Consider the following 17,161-nt stretch of genomic DNA (forward strand, 5'->3'; position numbering starts at 1 on the left):
GGCATCATTAGGACTCGCCAGCAAAACTGCTCACTGGTTTAGGTTTTGTTCTCCTTATCCACAGTGCTCGTGATTGTAGACACACAGCTACAGAGATACCTGGTGTCATTCACCATAATATAGCAATTTCCATGGTTTCTTGGCTTTTTCTGGGGCACCTCAAACAGCTGGGGCTGTTTAAACTTGCTTTCTTCCTGTTCACTTTTATTCTGCTTTCTGTCATCAAAGTCCTGATTGGGCCGATGAGGGCTTTTGAGACCTGGAGGGTTTCCACAGGTCTGGATTGTATTAGAGGGGGGTAATTTCCCAAATGCCGGCTGAGTTTCAACATTCCCTTGCCTTACTGAGGAAAACCAGGGGCACATATGCAGCCTCCTGCAAAGACATACGCCATTTACAGCAGGATGAAACCATGGCAGGGAAATTTTGTCCAGAACCACAGAGCAAGCTGGACTGGAAATCTGTTGCAGGTGTGCTTGGACCTGACATTTTCATCCCAATGATAATTTCTGCAGATCATCCTCCCCAGTGGGATGGAGAGCTTCATCCCCAGCACACTGCTGCTCCAGCCAGAAAAGGGGCTGTAATTGCAAGAAGGTCAAAGAATCAAGTAACGGTTTGGGTTGGAAGGGAGCTTTAAAGCTCATCTAGTCCAACCCCCTATCAGTGACATCTTCAACTAGATCAGGTTGCTCAGAGCCCTATCCAACCTGACCTGGAATGTTCCCAGGATGGGACTTCTACCACCTTTCTGGCCAACCTGTGACAGTGTCTCACCACCTTCAGTGTACAAAACACTTTCCTCCTACCCAGTCTGAACCACCCCACTTTTAACTGAACACCATCACCCCTTGTCCTGTCACAAAAGGCCCTGTTAAAAAGACTGTTGCTATCTTTCCTATAGATCCTCATACACATTAAGCATGAGATATATCCTACTCTAAATAACAGCCCTGATGTCTTTCATCATTAGACCACAAGAAGTCCAATCTGAACACGAAGAAAAACTTTCCTATGAGAGTAACAGCGTCCTGGAGGAAGCTGCCCAGAGAAATTGTGGAGTCTCCTTCTCTGGAGAGATTCCAGACTTACCTGGACATTGTGATCCTGAGCAACCTGCTGTGTGACTTTCTTTAGCAGTGGGGTTGGACTAGATGGTCTCCAGAGGTCCCTCTCAACCCCTACCAGTCTGTGATTCTGTGATTTAGACGGATTTGGCTCCTAGCCCAGCCCATACTCACCTTTTCACTTGCAAAAGCCGAATCTGTTGGGTAATGCTCTCCAGCGCTCCCAAGCCCTTGTAACACGGGGGAGAGCACATGTCCATTGATCCACACACAGCGCTGAGAAAGGCAACTCTGAGCCCTATGAGTGCACAAACCGTGACTGAACCGCCCGCATCTCCCCCTCCCCAGCATCCCTGTTACTGCTGGGCAGTGTTAATTGCAATTACCTGTGTAGCTTATCTCCAGCGGATATGAGCTCTTAGTAGGTGCCGTGGTGCAACCATGAGCTGCTGGTGCGAGGCGTTCTGCAGCGACAGCAGTTTTTGCAGGCAACCACGAGATGGCGGTGGAATAGGAGAAAAACCTCTTCGGGGTTAGGTAGGAAGGTATGAACCTCCTCTGGCTGCTGAGCCCTTCACCAGAAAGCACAAAGCAAGACATGTTAAAGGTTCACATTATTTCTCTCAGGTAATTGGTGACAGAACAAGAAGGAATGTCCTTAAGCTGTGACTGGGTAGGTTTGGACTGGACATTAGGAAAAAAACATTTCACAGCAAGAGTGGTCATGCATTGGAATGCACTGCCCAGGGAGGTCGTTGAGTCACCAACCCTGAATGTCTTTAAAGATGGTTTGGATGTGGTGCTTGGGGATATGCTTTAGTGGTGAACCTTGTAGAGTAGGGCTCTCGGTTGGACTTGGTGATCCCGAGGGTCTTTTCCAACCTGAATGTTTCTGTGATTCTGTGATTTCCCTTTGCTTTTCTGGAGGTATGGACACACTGGTTCTGCATATATTGTGTGTTACTAAAGATCCAAAGGATAGCACAGTTTGCTTTTGTTTGTTTAGTAGTAGTAGCTGCTTTGAAACCTCCTCAAGCAACAGCTTGATTTTGCTATGACCATGCAATGATGCACAAAGGGGCACTAAAATGCAGCTCTTCAGAGTTTGCTGCTTAATGCTGATTTTTAAAAAGTATCTCTTCTCTCTCTTGCAAAATGCCCCCTTTCCCAAGAGATGTGTCCATCACTGAGAGTCACACTGAAAGGCATTTTGACATGAAGTGAAAAATTAATTAAGGTTTTTTAATTAAAATACAGAGACACACTGCAAGTAGAGGGCTAGCTGATGCAGCTTCAATCCCTTTACCCTCCAGAGTTCCCCCCCTACCCCTGGGATGGTGTGACTGGGATGTCTAAGTTGGGATGGAAAAGTGTGACTTGAATGTACAAGTTGGATGTCAAGTTGGATCTGAATATTACTACTCAAACCCCTCTACTTTATCACCTTATTTTTGCTTACAGTCTTTCCCCTTTGCTGAAAATACATCTCCACATTAAAACTAGATCTAAAGAAGAAATTTTTGATGAGGGAGGTGAAACACTGGCACCGGTTGCCCAGAGAGGAGGTGGATTGCAGGTCCGGTTCTATGGGACTCTGATGAGTACCTTGATTTATTTGAAGATGTCCCTGCTTACTGCAGGGGTGGGGATTGGACTTGATGACCTTGAGAGGTCCCTTCCAACCCAAATCATTCTACAGTCCATATGCAGAGGTGCAGTCCTCTTTTATCTAATAAATGAATATTCAATGTTGCTATGGTTCTGGGGTTTTACAGGGCACTATTCCACCTTGAGGGACTCAATAGTGTTGTATCTGCTGCCCTGCAGCCCCAAGTTGAGCTGCTTATGGTCTGCCTAGCTCTGCTGTCGGGGATGGGAATCTCAAATAGCAGCACATGAGATAGGGGTTTGAAAAAATTCTTTCTGCCCATTGCCTGGTGCAATAAGGCCCCATGATGTTCCTGGGACTATTCTCAGCACTGAGAAGTGAGGTCAGCAGTTTCACCACAGGGAATAAAGTGAATAGACACTGGATTGTTTTCAAATGCTTGCAAGGCAGAAGACAAGACATAAGCTAAACATCTCCATCCGTCCTCTAAAAACCCTCAGTGAATAAATACTCAGACCCTAAAGCCATCAGCAGTAGTGGAGTATTGAATGTCAATTTTTAGCATAATCCCATAAAAACATTGCCTATGGGTCTCTGCTTCCCCCCAGTTCTCACAGCGCCGGGCACAGCTTCATCTAATGCTACCATGAAAGTGGTGGACATGTGCTGCCATCCAGCCCTTCCAATTTACCCTGTTTGCCCCCAAAAGCAAGTCTTACCTGTTCATGGAGCAAAACCCACTTCCCATCAAGCCCTGTGGCACCATGCAAGGACAAGGTGGCAGCTTTTAACCTGGGGAGCAATATTTCTACTGTCAACCCCAAATCTGGGGACCAGTTGAGCTGTCCGAGGATAAAGCACCAAATTTTGAGCCCATAAGTCAATTAGGATTTACACAAATGCAGTTTCAAAGTGCCCTCCTGAAAACTTGCCCTGCAAATTAAAACTCCTCTTTGCAAATCTGCCCTTTAGGTTCCCACTTGAAAAGGAGACAGGAGACAGTTTGAGGAGATTCATTCTTCCTCTAGTTTATATATAACTTGCTAAGCTTTTTATTTTTCTAAATGAGCTTACTATGTCCAATTTAAGTCAAAATTTAATGATCCCTGCAGTAATTCATTTAAGGATACAGCTTCAATATACGCCATAGCATAAGTCAGGGAATAACTGTCCTTGTCTACAGCACAATGATTAATCAACTTTATTAAAATTAGGGTTGGCTGAGGAAATTTGCATAATATAAGAAGACTCAGAGCCATCTCCAGGACTAAAATGGACCTGAGACCAAACTGAGGTTTTTCTCTCCACTTTCCCAGGTCCCCTGGTTCTGTGTACTTTGGGAGCATTCAAGTCCAGGGTGGCTGTTTTGGCTCATGTATGGATGGTGTGGTAATGGTCCTAAAAAGGGTTCAAAAGAGGCCAGTAGTCCTTAACATAGACTAGAAGGTTGCAATGACTTTGAGTATGAAGGGGATGTGGGGAAAACATCCTGTTTCTGGCACTTTAAGAGATGCTTCTCAGTGCTTTGATGTAGGGATGCTTTCTGGATGAGGCATTAAGCAGAGCACCCACCTGCAGTTATTTTGTATTAATTTTATGTTATTTTATGTCCTCATCTCCCCTTGAGTTGGGCAGGGCCCTGGATGCCCAGTCTGCTCCATGAGCGACCCATGCCAATTGTCAGAGTGGCTTAACCCCCTTGCCAGGTCAGCAGAAGCTAAAGCAGCCCAAGCTGCTCTGCACCCCTGACTCTGGACAGCAACACCCTGGCATGGCCCAGACTACAGTGCCAGCACAGCCCCCTGCCACTGGGCTGCCCAGATCAAGCCCCCGTGGACCCCCCATTACCACTGCACTGACCCTGTATTTAACACTGGCCAACCATGAGGGACCAATTAGATTTCTGGATCCAATTAGCAGCAGATGTGATTTGTGCACATCCCTCCCTACATATGGCTATGCTGAACTTTCCCTCAGTTTCAAATGTCCCTGCCTAGTGCAGGCTAAACGAGAGGAAGGACCATTTGTCTCCCTTCTTTTGAGAGCCTTTATTATGATGGACGAGGAACCTTTTCCATCATTCACCAACTTGCAAACAAATTAGCTACCTTCATCACCTTCCCCTGATAGAGGAGCTGGCAAGCAACGGCTCAATGAGCTGTTGGGGAGTGGGTAATGGGTACGGGGATGGGAGGCTGTATGAGTGTTTTGTTGGACATGATCAACCAAGTTTGCTGGAAACAAAACATAAATGAAGTCAGATGCTGAGGGCTTAAGTGTCCATGCATTAACCAAGATGGTTTACATCTCATGGAGCAATTTGGGCTCTGGCCATTTAGGGTGGGACAGAAATTGCTACTCATTTTAATGGATGCCGGGCATCCAAATCCCTTTGGTGGGACTGAAAAATCTCATCCCTAATTTCTGTGTGCTTCTGTCCTTGTGTGCAGCCAACTCTTGCAGGGTGCTCCTGGAAGCCTGATAAAAGCATTACTGGTACTGCCCATAACATCTTAAATTTCCGTGAAGAGATCAGAGTAGGGAGAAGAGAAAGAAGGGTCCAGGCCTGTTGACAAAATGACAGGCAGATGAATACAGCTGGCTCCTTCTTCCCCATCAGTGGTTTCAGCCTAGAAATAGAAGACCCCATGGACTTCAGCCTACCAGAAGTCCTGTGCTCAAGACTGTGCATACAAAGAGCCCCCAGCACTGATGGCAGCAGAAAGGGATGATACAGACTAGTGTAGGTCCTGCTGCCAACAATCCTGGGCCAGTGCTGCTCTGGGTACCAGGGAGGATGGGAACTAATGGCAAAGTGTTCTGCAGTGTTGCCCAAGGGGTCAGCCCCTTTCTCCTCCATCTACAGGGCTTTTAACATCAGGTTGCTGTTCTTGGCTGGAGGTGTCAATAATGGAGTGGATCACCAGCTCTGTGCAAAGGGAGAAGATAAAACCACTTTACCAGGTTCTTTAAAAAGAAGTTGTCTGACTGGAAAGTGTGTATTGAAAAACACAGGGCAGTGTTGGAGGGGAGACCTCTGTATACATGCATAGCCTTGACAACATTGCTAGGGTAGAGACACTAGAAATGAGGCCCTGGATCATTTTACTGCATATTAAACAACTCCATGTCTCCATTACCTGCACCTTTTGGAAATAGGCTCTTTCTAAACAGCAACCTTTCAGCAGATGGCTCCTGGGGATGAGCATGGAGAGGGTTTGTAAATAATTCAGGAGGACAGAAAAGGGGCTAAAGGTTGCATGATATCACTCCAGATCAGAGTTCAGAAAAGATAATAAAGTTTCTATTTGGTTGAAAAGTGAAGGGGGCAGACCTGGTGATGCCAGTTCCCCATTCCTACTCTCAGGTGGTTCAACCTGTGTTTCACTGTCAGGAAGCAGGTAAAAGTGGGGCAACGTTACCTGTAGAGGGGAAGGAAAAACTGGAAGATGTTTTGCATGGAAGTGGAAAATTCAGCAGAATTAATCTGGATCCTTGAATAAGAGGAACACATTGGAAAACCCAGCCCAAATGCTGACTTTACAGTAGCTGACCCACAGAGAGGAAGAATGGTTTTGTGGTTCTGGCACATCACTGTGATCTGAAAAATCTGGGTTTAATTCCATTAGCCACAACCTCCCTGTGTGCTCTTGGACAAATCACTTCTTTTTTATTATATCCCCCCCCCCCCCCAACACACTCTACAAAATGAGGGTGATAGCTCTTTCTTTTCAAGCAAATAGTCCTTAGCATGATGAGTCCGCAGTCACAGCTGAGTCTAAACATTGCAGATTGAAGTAACAAATTGCAGGAGCATGACACCTTGATGTTTGTGTCACTGTTTTATTCTCTTTCATGGAGGAGCTGAATTCTGTGCTTGAAAGCAGAATATTTTACCCACAACCCATTCCTCTTTATAGGTCAGAATTTCAAACAAGTCTCTGTATTAAAAAAATAAAATAAAATTAACTGCAGCACAAAACCAGCTTAATTAGCTCAGCAGACAGCCAGTGTGAGTATAGAATACCCCGAGCGAGGGTCCTCTCCAGCCAAACGCTGTCCTTTAGGGAACTTGGCACTCCTTCCAGGCTGTGTGTCAAGGAGACTGAGCAACTTTACATCAACACAACATGGATTTTCCTTCTACCAAACTACTCTGCAATCTGTAATTTTTAACCTCACAAGTTTGAGATTGTACCTTAACATTTGCAGGAAGCAGATGGCTTCTGCATACTGCCAACCTGTTGTTACAAAAGCATCTTCCAAGAATTGTTTTCTACCCACAGTCGCTAACCATAATTAACCTTTCATATGATTTAATAAACAGGAAAAAATATTTGCCATCTCATATTAATAAAGTGAGCTCCTCAGGACATTCCTCCCCCCCCCCCCCCCCCCCCTTCCTAGAAAACACAGAAGCTGCAGCTTTTTTGTGTGTGTGCTTATTTTTTTTGCCTTTCAAACTATTTAGGGATACATCTTACCTATACAGATTAAAGCTGCGGAGGACAGCGTAACAGTGGATGTGTAAAACACCTTCTGGCACAGCACAAAATGACCTCTTGTTTGAGGGGAAAAAAAGCAAGAACAAGTGAGAAGAGTGAGTGCTGAGCCCAGGGTAGAGCTCACTGACAGCCCCAGCGATACCAAGGCAGCCAGTTAGATTTTACACCTTTCCTAACCTCATAATTTTAATGCCTCTCAGAATTTTAAGTGATAATAATAGAGTCCTGTAGTGCTTTGACCTTTTTTATATTCAGAAACTTTACTGACTGGTCATTCTTGGATGGAGGGCTCTCGATATATATCCACACCACAGTAACAGAAACCTCCAAAGTGCCTAGGAGAGAGCTAAGTGCAAAGTGGTTTTATTACCATGATTTCACTAATGAATGAAAATGAAGATGTTGGCGAAGACTTTACCCCATATTATGGGGAAAATGAAATGACAGACATAAGTAAAAAGCTGGCACAGGGAACCAAAGTACATCTCTCAGTTCCTGATGGGTAGTTGCTTTGGCTTAGGACATCAAAGGCTTTCTGAAGAGCTGAAACTATAAAGGAAATATTCTCTTGGCTTAACCAATTTCCATAATGGGGATTAGGGAACACTCTCCCTGCTAGGACAGGAGAACTTATTTTTTAATTAATGTTCCTTGTGACTGTTGAGTGCTCATCATCCATTAGAATGATAATGCACCCTTGAAATTACAGATACAATTAAGATGATAACCACTTGGCTATAAAAAAATAAAATAAAATAATATACATACAAGGACAGAGCTGCAGCCCAGGAGCTGATTCCAGGAGATGACCCCAGGTTTCCTGTCTGGTCCCTGCTTCTGCTGGTGCGGCGGAGTTTGTCGAATGTCGTTTCGTTCCCATTTGCTATCAATATGCTGCCAAGACTGAAATGGATCAACTTGAATTAAGATGGATGCACATCAAATTAATGCAAGCCTAAGGATTTTGTATCTGGAAAAAAAAAAAAAGGACAAATCCTTAAAAAACAAAACAAACAAACAAAAAGGTTTTGTTTTCTGAGGCTAGAAATCAAACAAACAAACCCAAAGATCTCCAAGAGCCAAGCCTTCTTTTTCACTAAGGATAAAACCCCTGGCTTTGTATATATAATATGCACCTGGAAAACACCAGGCAGTTGCAGTGTTTTCTCTGCATCCTGTTACAATCTCCAATATTTTTGCTATATTTGGATATATTTGCTTGCCCAGAATACAGCAGGAAAGCCCACCATTCCGTTAAAGCTGCCATTCCTTTCATTATTTTCAGCAATTAATTCTTCAGTTTTACCAGACTGTGGGTGCACTCTTTACTCTGCTTCCTTTTGGGATAATTTTATCCCAGTCTAGGTTTACAGATTTTTTTTTTTCCTAGTGTTTTCAGATTTTATTTAGATTAGAACAGCTTTAAACAAAATTATTCCTATTAAAAAAGACCATTATATTCCTTCAGAGGCTGGGTCACAAAGCCTGCGCTGTGATATCAAGTAAAGCTTAAAATCCCACAAATATGGCTTTTACTTTTGTACGTCTCAGTGAGATACAGGGTAGAAGAAACAAATATGGAATCAATAATCCTTTATAATTTGTATGATACCTTAAATACTCTCTCCAAGTTTGGTGCTACTGTTCTCCTTGGAAGACATTTTTCCTTTTTAAGCCTCAAGCCTAGTTTACAGGGTCTGACCAGTTGAATTCAATTTTCCTTCGTTTACTTTCTAATTCGGTTCAAGATTCAGGCTGCAATTTAGCCTTTGACCCTCTGAATCCATTATTCCTGGCCAGTGTCTCAATATTATTATTATTTTAATATAAAGGGCTTTTCTTGCTGTTTCTTGTTTTGGTCCTTCTTTGTTTCGTTTGTTTGGCTCTTTTCTTTTCTCCTACAGTACAAGTTAAACAGTCACTCTGAGCACTTTTTGGATTCATTGGATCCAGCCCAAATCCACGGGACAAACATTTTGCTGCCACAAGAGCCCTGAGGATCTGTAATCTGCAGCTCCTTTCACTACCCTGGCAGCCATTTCAAGTCAGGACATGTCTGATGGGATTTTTTGGGGGTGAACACGTTTTCATTCAAGAGATGTTACAGCAAAATTTGAGTGAGGTCTGTTGTGGTCTGTGTCCCAAGGCAACAAAGCCGGCTTTCTCCTCCAGTTTGGGTTTCTTTTCAACACTTACCAACTTTGTCTCACAACACCCTTGAGGAGGCAAATGCAGTTTTTGTTCCTTTATTAATAGGCGAGGGAACCAGGACAGTAAAATCCTGATTTTGCAGTGAGAGGCAGACTTAGGGGGATGGCAAACAGAGTTTGTTGGGATACCCCAGCTACCTCTTTGTCCCCGTTCTCCTTACCCATTCTAACTTCCTCTCACCAATTTATTCCCCTAAAATTGTTTGTAAGCATGGGGAGTACTGCTTCAGCAGTAAGGCAGAGGATTCATCTGCTCTTAACATCTCTAGGGAATTCGTTTTTGTTCCTCTCCAGACTGTGCATGGCTCTGCCATTGCTGCTTCCCCTCACCAGTTTAAAACATTTATTTCTACAGAACCCTGTGGAGGTAATGGCCTCTTTTTATCCCATACATATTGTAGATGGCAGCTATGAGAGAGGAAGATTTATGTCACTTGCCCAAGTTTGCCCTGGAAGTATTTGGCAGAGATTTGCACCCCAATCTCCAACTGCACACTACTGTTAGTGACCATCACTCCTCCCCCTTCTTGCTGTGTTTCAACCCCTCTTCTCTCAACGCAGTGATAAGGACCATCGCCATCTTTCACCATTTTATCATCAATCTCATGATATTTATTAATTTTATTTTAAACTCCCACTATTTGAAAGTGATTTTTAGGTGTGGGGAACTCTGCTTTCATTAAAAGGAAAACTAAGATTGAAGTAGAAAGATTAGAAACTGTAATGCTCCAGAAACAGTTCAGCATTTTAGAAATAATCTGCTGCTCCAAGGGTCATCCCTTGATTTACATGGAGTGACTCATGATTTTCCAGCACAGTTGCTGGGCAGACCTTAAAGATCGTTGCCTATGTGGGAATACTAAATTTAAAACGCATTCAGCTCCTCATCAGATGTTGAGGAGCGTGGCGCATTTTCATTTTTCCTGCACATTAGCCAAATTAAATCAAAATAAATATCAATAAAAATATTGCACAGGACATAAACCCCCAGCCGCCTGCACTCTATCCATATGCTGCTTTACGAGATGCTGGGTTTCACTCCTGCTCCAACTCTCCGCTGCCAGCCTCGAGAGCGCAGCAAGGCGTGGAGTCCCCGGTGTGCTTTAGGCATTCATCCCTCCAATACCGCACCCCGGGGCCTGCCTGCGTTTTTGTTCTCACCACACATCTTTGCCAGACTTATTTCTGCCTGCAGGCTGCAGCCGTGGCTGGGCTAACGCTTGCCAGCCTGGCTCCAGCCCCTGCCACCGGCTTGGGCTGCATGGCCGCTGTGGGATCAGCAGTAAGGTGCAATTCTGCCAGCAAAAAGTACAGTTGCTAAAAGGAGCTTTTTGTTCATTAATTATCTTTGGGTGGTTTGGAGAAAGCAAATATTTACGTGCCTGGGAAGTTGTCTCTTAGGGATGATGATGTGTTCATGTCAGGGCTCCTTTCTGTATGTCTGCATGTCTGCTGCCGTTCCTGGTGTGCCTGCGACCTGCCTGCAAAGGGAGGCACAAAACACCGGCTAAAGAAATCAGAAACCAGAGCTCAGGATTTGCAAATACCAGCTGACTGAGGAGCAAGAACAGCAATCCCTGCTTTTAAACCTGGTGCAGTTTAGGGTAATGTGATTAGAGATTCAACATTTATTCCCCCTCTCATTATTATTTAGCTCCCTCCTTTGAATGCACAGGTTTGAGGGAAAGGGGATTGCTTGGAAATTACACACACAGCCAAATTTCTTCCTTCCCCTTTGACAGGGCAGCGCTGATGGTTATTGTTCTTTTCTAGCTGCATTACGCTGTCCTTGATTTTTGTTTCAAGCAGTCTAATGGCATGATGTCAAATCCTGCTAATTGGTTTAGGATTAAAATGCAGGGCCACATCACTCTCTTGATTAACCAGCAGCAAAACTGCTTTTGTCTAACGACCGTTTCAGAGGAGAAAGAAAATAAAGCATATAAAGGAAGCTTCAGGCTTTTGTCAGTAAAAATACATAGGAAAAAGCTTTTTTTAATTTATGTTTTTTTAAGGGGAAAAAAAAATTGTCACTGCTAGGCCTGCTAAGTTTTGACTTGTAGCAGTTAAAAAGCAGCCCTGCGGGAAGAGATCGCTTCCTAAGGAGCAGAGGCTGTGCTTTTATCCAGCATCCAGCTACTCGCTGTGCTGCACCAGAGCATCCACTGCTGGACCTCCTCATATTTAATAGACTGACAGCAAAAAACCAATGAGAATGTCTCGGCCCCATTTCTGGCCTTCCTGGCACCCAAATGGCTCCAACCTCAACCAAGTTTGCAGTGGGATAAATAACCCAGGACTGAGCAAAGGCTGCATTGGCCAGTGTAGTGCCTGGGAGATGCTAGTTGCTGCAGGCTCTAGCAGGGACCGGAGCTTGAATGTGGGATGCCTGGAGCTATGGGGGGGGGGGGGGGGGGGGGGGGGGAGGGGTTGCCTCCACAGTATCTCCCTTTGCTCACCCCACAGCCACAAAAATGCATTCTGCACCTTGAACTGGGTCTGTGCTTGCTGGGACAGAACTCACCTGTTGGGTGATTAGTACAGAGCTGAACAAGTAATTTTTGCCCCCTGGCAGTGAGGATCGAGGACTGTTGGGAGGGAAATGAAGGAATGCATGGTTCAGATTAAAATAGAAATGGAAGCAATGCTAAACCACTGCTTTGCTACCCCTCTGTAAAAATAAAACCAAAAAACAACACAGCAAACCGCAAGAACCCCTCCCAATCAACTTCCAAAGATTCTCCGTGCTGCACTGTTTAATCTCTTTGGCTCCTGTTTTCCCTGACCAGCTGAAGGATTTAATTTCCAGGGAATTAGACGTCCAATTCAGGGTATTGTTGTGGGAGCTGTGCACACAATTTGCCACACACAGTCCTGAAAGTCACCGGCAGACACAGCGCTCCCAGCACGCTCCCAGCCCGTCCCTGCTCTGCCGGGAAGTGAAAGGGACTTTATTGGGAAGGTTTTGATGCATTTGGCATCTCTTTGAACTTGGCTCCCCCAAAGGGAGAGAATGAACTCAGGCGAAGAAAGAAAAAGGAAATAAAAGGGCCCTTCCCATCTGCCTGGTTGAATTCAATGGGGAGCTTTTTAAAAGGTATAATAGAGGTTTGTGTGTTCCTGCTGAGATTTGTTCTGGTCAACTTCTCCAGGGCGTTCAGACGAGGCAGCGTGGTGTGCCTGCCCTCCCCCAGCACCCTCGGAAAGACATTATGGTGGGGGGTTTTAAATTACTTTTTTGCTCCCTCAGAAAGTGCGTGCTCTGCACACACGTTGCTCTTGCACAAAAGCGACTTCAGCCAGCCCTGCTGGAAACAAAAGTGGGGTTTGCTCTGGGTTTTCACTGGCAGTACAGTTAAGCCCAGTGTTCCTGAGCATGGTGTTGAGGCAGCCAAACCCCAAACATCCCTGCAGGATCCAGCCCGGGTTTTCTTAGAGAGCTGGATCTCTGGGATGGTAGGGATGGGGAGCAGCCTAGGGCTCAGCCCAGTTTTACAGCATCCCACTGTGGAGGTAAATCACCAGCAGCAGTGGCTGTACTCCAGAAGCTGTCCTGCTCTTTACTGTGATCTGAGACATGTTGATGCAACAGGTCAGATGCAAAACTGATTTTCTTTTAATGACATCCTGGCCCCAGCACAGAGGAGATGACATTTAACAACAATAAACTCTCAAGAAGAGGCCTCATGTCAGCACCCACCAGGTACCAAAAAGCCTGAGAAGTTCTTGGCTGCCATGAGCAGTGTTTTGCTTTGCAAACTATGATAGAAAGAGTGGAAATATGTTTTGTCTGCTTTTCTCTGACTCTGGGACTCGAAAGAAGGAAGATGAGAACATCCTGCACACATGTTAATTAGTCATTCCTTAAAACCAAATGTCACAGAGCTCACATTTAATTCCAAGAACAGACTGATGAATATGTATGTACAGTTATATTTCATTTACATACTCTGGTATTTGTTAGGAGACGCCTAATAAAACCATCTCACATGAATTAGGTCCTCTCCTACCAACATTTGCTTTGAAAACACATGTATCAGGGGAGCATTCTCAATACTGTAATAGGAGATTTTTACAAGAACAAAATACATATATTGCATTTCAGAAATGCAGATAGTGAATTAAAGCAGCCACTCTCTAAATGGGATTTGATCTAAAAGGGCCTGAGAGTCATGGGGAAAGCAGTGATCAAGTTTAGAGGAGTTTAAAGAGGATGAAGTGCAGACCAGAAGGCTGTAAGAAAGAGGTTGTATAATGGAGATGTTAATGGAACTGAAGTACCTTCTCAAACCCATCAGGAAAAGAAAATCCCATTGAGAGTTTTCCATCCTCTTATTTCAATTTCCTAGTTCTACATCTAATGTCATTTTAAAATATTTTTTTTTCCTTTACTCAGAGCCCCTTTCCCTGGAGTGGTGTGGCATCCAGGTAGCTGCGCTCCAAAAAACCTTTCCAGCCCGAGAGGCCTTTCAGGGATTATTCCCCCCCCTGCCCTGAACCATCTGGTTTATAGGAAAAACACTGTGGTTTTGGTTTTCTTCCCCCCCCCTGCCCTGCACCCTGTGAGCTCTCCGGGGGCATGGAAGTGTGACTGTTCGTCCTGGCGGGCACATCATCTGCTTGACAGGTCCTGCCGCGGGAATTCAGCTCACACTCCTGCTGGTGTGCGAGTCTGGAAGAAATCTGGCTCACTCGCCCCACGTTGGCTGGCCTCCGTGGGGCTAAGAGAAGTGGAAAGCAGTAAAATCTCCTTTCAGTCTATAAAAATCTGCAGAGATATTTGGAATGTGCAGAGGGAGCAGATCTCCCGAGCAAACCAGAGCAATGATTAAAATAGTCACTTCTGTGGACCGTAACCACAATTTAAATACTGTGGCTTTTGTTTGCAGGGTAGTTATGGTTTATATTCTAGTGACAGTCACACAACTCTAGGGGCTGTCTTCAGAGTTAGTGGCAAAAACATGTGGTTTGAATTTAAAGTCTTAAACTTAGAGGATCAACGTTACTCCAGCAAAGATATTGCCAGTGTCTCTGTGAGTCATAATTCTAAATCATCAGGAACCTGAACGCTCCTCATTAAATGATTAAAGGGAACAGTAATGAAAAAGCTAAAAGAAAGGATAAATATATAGCCACATAAGCAGGAACATCTATTTCCAAAGCAGAAAAAAATATTGCCATCCTGACAAAGAGCAATAAACATATCAAACTAACTCACTTCTTTTTCTTCATTCGAGAACGTAATCTTAATAAAGCAGCAAATTTAGATGGCAGGGTACAATTACAGCTCTTCTAGACTAGGACTAGAGCTTGCCCATAAACAGGTTATTGCTACAGGTTCTGACCACAATTAACTCAGTATTTATGCCCCACTTTCTGAGAATAACATGATCCCTGGGATGAGGTGCTTTGATGATGAAGTTTCCCATTGGGACATCAACCTCATTTCCTCACCATGAGCTCTGCATTCACATTTTCCTAGTAACAACAGCTTTGATTCAGCCCTTCCCAATCTGAGCCCATTCCCTTCTTCCCTCCCAAAACAGACAGCAGGACACGCAGCTCAGAGCTGGGCTGGGCTGAGTAGAGCATTGCTAGCATACAAGGGAGAAGAGTATGGATCCTTTACTTCCCAGCCCTGCTTGCACTGCTTTTGTCACCCATTTGCCCTCTCTCTGTGTAAGAGCATACCTTAGCTAAGATGCTTTTTCCTTCCTCAAAGACAGACAGGTCATGGGCTGCCCGGTGCCACAGAGCCATTTTGACCAGTTTCTGTAAGTCCCTGAACTGGGGAGAATCATGCAAAGATGTCACTAGTTGAACCCTTAGTATCTTGTGTTTACAGGAATTGCATTGGATGGGTTGCAGTTTTGGTCTTTCTGTGCCTGTTTGGGAATAAAAAAAAAAAGAAGGGCAGAAAAAAAAAGAAAAATAAACTAAATACCAAAAAAAAAAGAAAAGGGTAAATGTATTGGCAGAAACATTACGTAGTGTGCACAAATAAAAATACATGAGGCTTGCTGCAGGAGGGAGGTCCTGACTGTATTGATACATTGGCAAGAATGCAAGGGTTATATTTGAAATGCAGAAAATAATCCAGTGAGTCATCTTCCACACACTTTGGCTTGGGATCCTTTCCCATTTTCGCTTTGACCCAAGAGGGCACAGCACACAGCCTGAAAATAGGCAGTGAGATGACGTGGGGTGGCTGCACAGCTCTATTCCTCACAGGAAAGCTCACCAATCCCAGCTGCAGGCAGCCATGAGGGATGCTCAGAAAAAGTCTGGAAAAGACTGCCATCACAGGCGTTGTCATGCTTTGCTTTAAACCATATTCCACCACTTAACAGAAATAAGCAGAGCAGAAGAATATCCCCCAAAAGAAGTAGTAGTAATAATAATAAGAATCCTGATGGCACATAGAAATGGAACCCTCAAAGTCATGGCATTTCTAGTCCAGTGGAAAGCAGATGTGTCTTAACTTGGATCACAAGCTGAATCGGGAACAAAATCAGAGCAAGAAACTGAAGGCACATGCATTAAATATGAAAATGACATTTCAGAGTGTAACATTTACAAATGTAAAACAGGATGGTCAGCCTTAGGCCCGCTTACAGACCATGGCATCTTGTGCAAATTGAATTGTCTACTTACCTCCTCCAAAAAGCTCTTGTCTAGCAGACATATGTGACCAGGCCTTATCTTTCCAAGAAAAGTTGCTGTAGTCTGCCCTGAAAGTGTTTTAATGCAAATAGCCAAATTGGGTACCCAAGGCAGAGAGGTAGACCAAACAGCTGGGTCACCAACCTCTTTTTCAGATGACTTTCCGGAGCTCTTCTCTCCCAGGCTGCTTTTAGAGAGGGCCAGGACTGTCCACATCATCCTGTGGGATGCCTTACCAAGGCATGTGTTGCAATTCTCCCCCAGATTAGATCCTGGGCAATTAACTCCTCTGCAGTGACACTGTGCAGCTTGGCTGGAGACACCTTTCACTCCCTGTTGCCCCTAAATATGAAATGCAGTCTCCAGGACAGAGCCTTTGCTTGTGGTTTTGTGTTAATCTGCTGCCTTCCTGGAGGTGGAATATTGACAGTCCTGATTCACTCTGTTCTGCTCCTCCATGATTTGAGTACTGAATTGCTGAGTCTCAGCAAAGGCAGCTGTTGGTCAGGTTAAAGGAAGTTTGAGCTTCTGTAGACACAAATGCACACACAGATACATATGTACACATAGATATACAAGAGAGTAAACAAAAGTTATCTAAACTTCTTAGTCCAACAGCCAGGAAGCATCATGCATGGGACACCATGAACAGAGGGCTTGGCCTTAGCCTCAGCTTTTTGTAGAACAGACCCTTCTCACTTTGCATCCATATGTAGAGGAATTATATGTGCCATACAGATGCCTGCTAAAGAGAAGCAAAGGTTTCCACACATTCACTAAAGAAGTTGTTTAATAATTTTTCCATGCATAAGAAAGCAACTGAATGCTTCGTTCAGAAGTACCCCCAGGGCCAAACTGGTTTTATTCTACCCTGTCCTTGGTATACTGGTGCTTTGCAAGTGATAACCCAGGTAAGTGGGATGATTATGTGCTTTTGGTGTGCTGCCATATGGTTTCCCTTGGACAATTTGTATTACAGAGAAGGTACAACAAGGCAATATATTTGGAACGTTTGATTAGAGGAATATTGCTCATATAGGCAAAACATAACATTTTTAATCCTACCCTCATTTAATTTTTAAGAAGAATAAATGATCTCTGTACCTT

The 17,161-nt window shown here is 44.3% G+C and overlaps 2 long non-coding RNA genes across 3 annotated transcripts in view; both read right to left on the reverse strand.

Annotated features, from left to right (window-relative positions):
• LOC137442159 (uncharacterized) overlaps nucleotides 1-8,149 on the reverse strand; it is a 29,019-nt gene extending 20,870 nt beyond the window's left edge. For both annotated transcript variants that reach the window (XR_010987593.1, XR_010987592.1), the window contains exons 1-5: nucleotides 7,950-8,149; nucleotides 7,161-7,237; nucleotides 6,011-6,098; nucleotides 3,396-3,468; nucleotides 1,454-1,639 (exon numbers count right to left, since the gene is read on the reverse strand). This is a non-coding gene — a long non-coding RNA (uncharacterized lncRNA). The remainder of the gene's footprint in view (nucleotides 1-1,453; nucleotides 1,640-3,395; nucleotides 3,469-6,010; nucleotides 6,099-7,160; nucleotides 7,238-7,949) is intronic.
• A 2,630-nt stretch (nucleotides 8,150-10,779) lies between these two features.
• On the reverse strand, nucleotides 10,780-16,248 carry LOC137442160 (uncharacterized). The gene is made up of 4 exons (XR_010987594.1): nucleotides 16,199-16,248; nucleotides 15,083-15,276; nucleotides 11,916-11,979; nucleotides 10,780-10,872 (listed from the first exon to the last, which is right to left on the reverse strand). It is a non-coding gene; the product is annotated as an uncharacterized lncRNA (long non-coding RNA).
• Nucleotides 16,249-17,161: the final 913 nt, after the last annotated feature.

Source organism: Melanerpes formicivorus, unplaced genomic scaffold, assembly GCF_026170545.1.
Source record: "Melanerpes formicivorus ecotype bairdi unplaced genomic scaffold, bMelFor1.0.p_v2 SCAF_7, whole genome shotgun sequence".
NCBI lineage: Eukaryota > Metazoa > Chordata > Aves > Piciformes > Picidae > Melanerpes > Melanerpes formicivorus.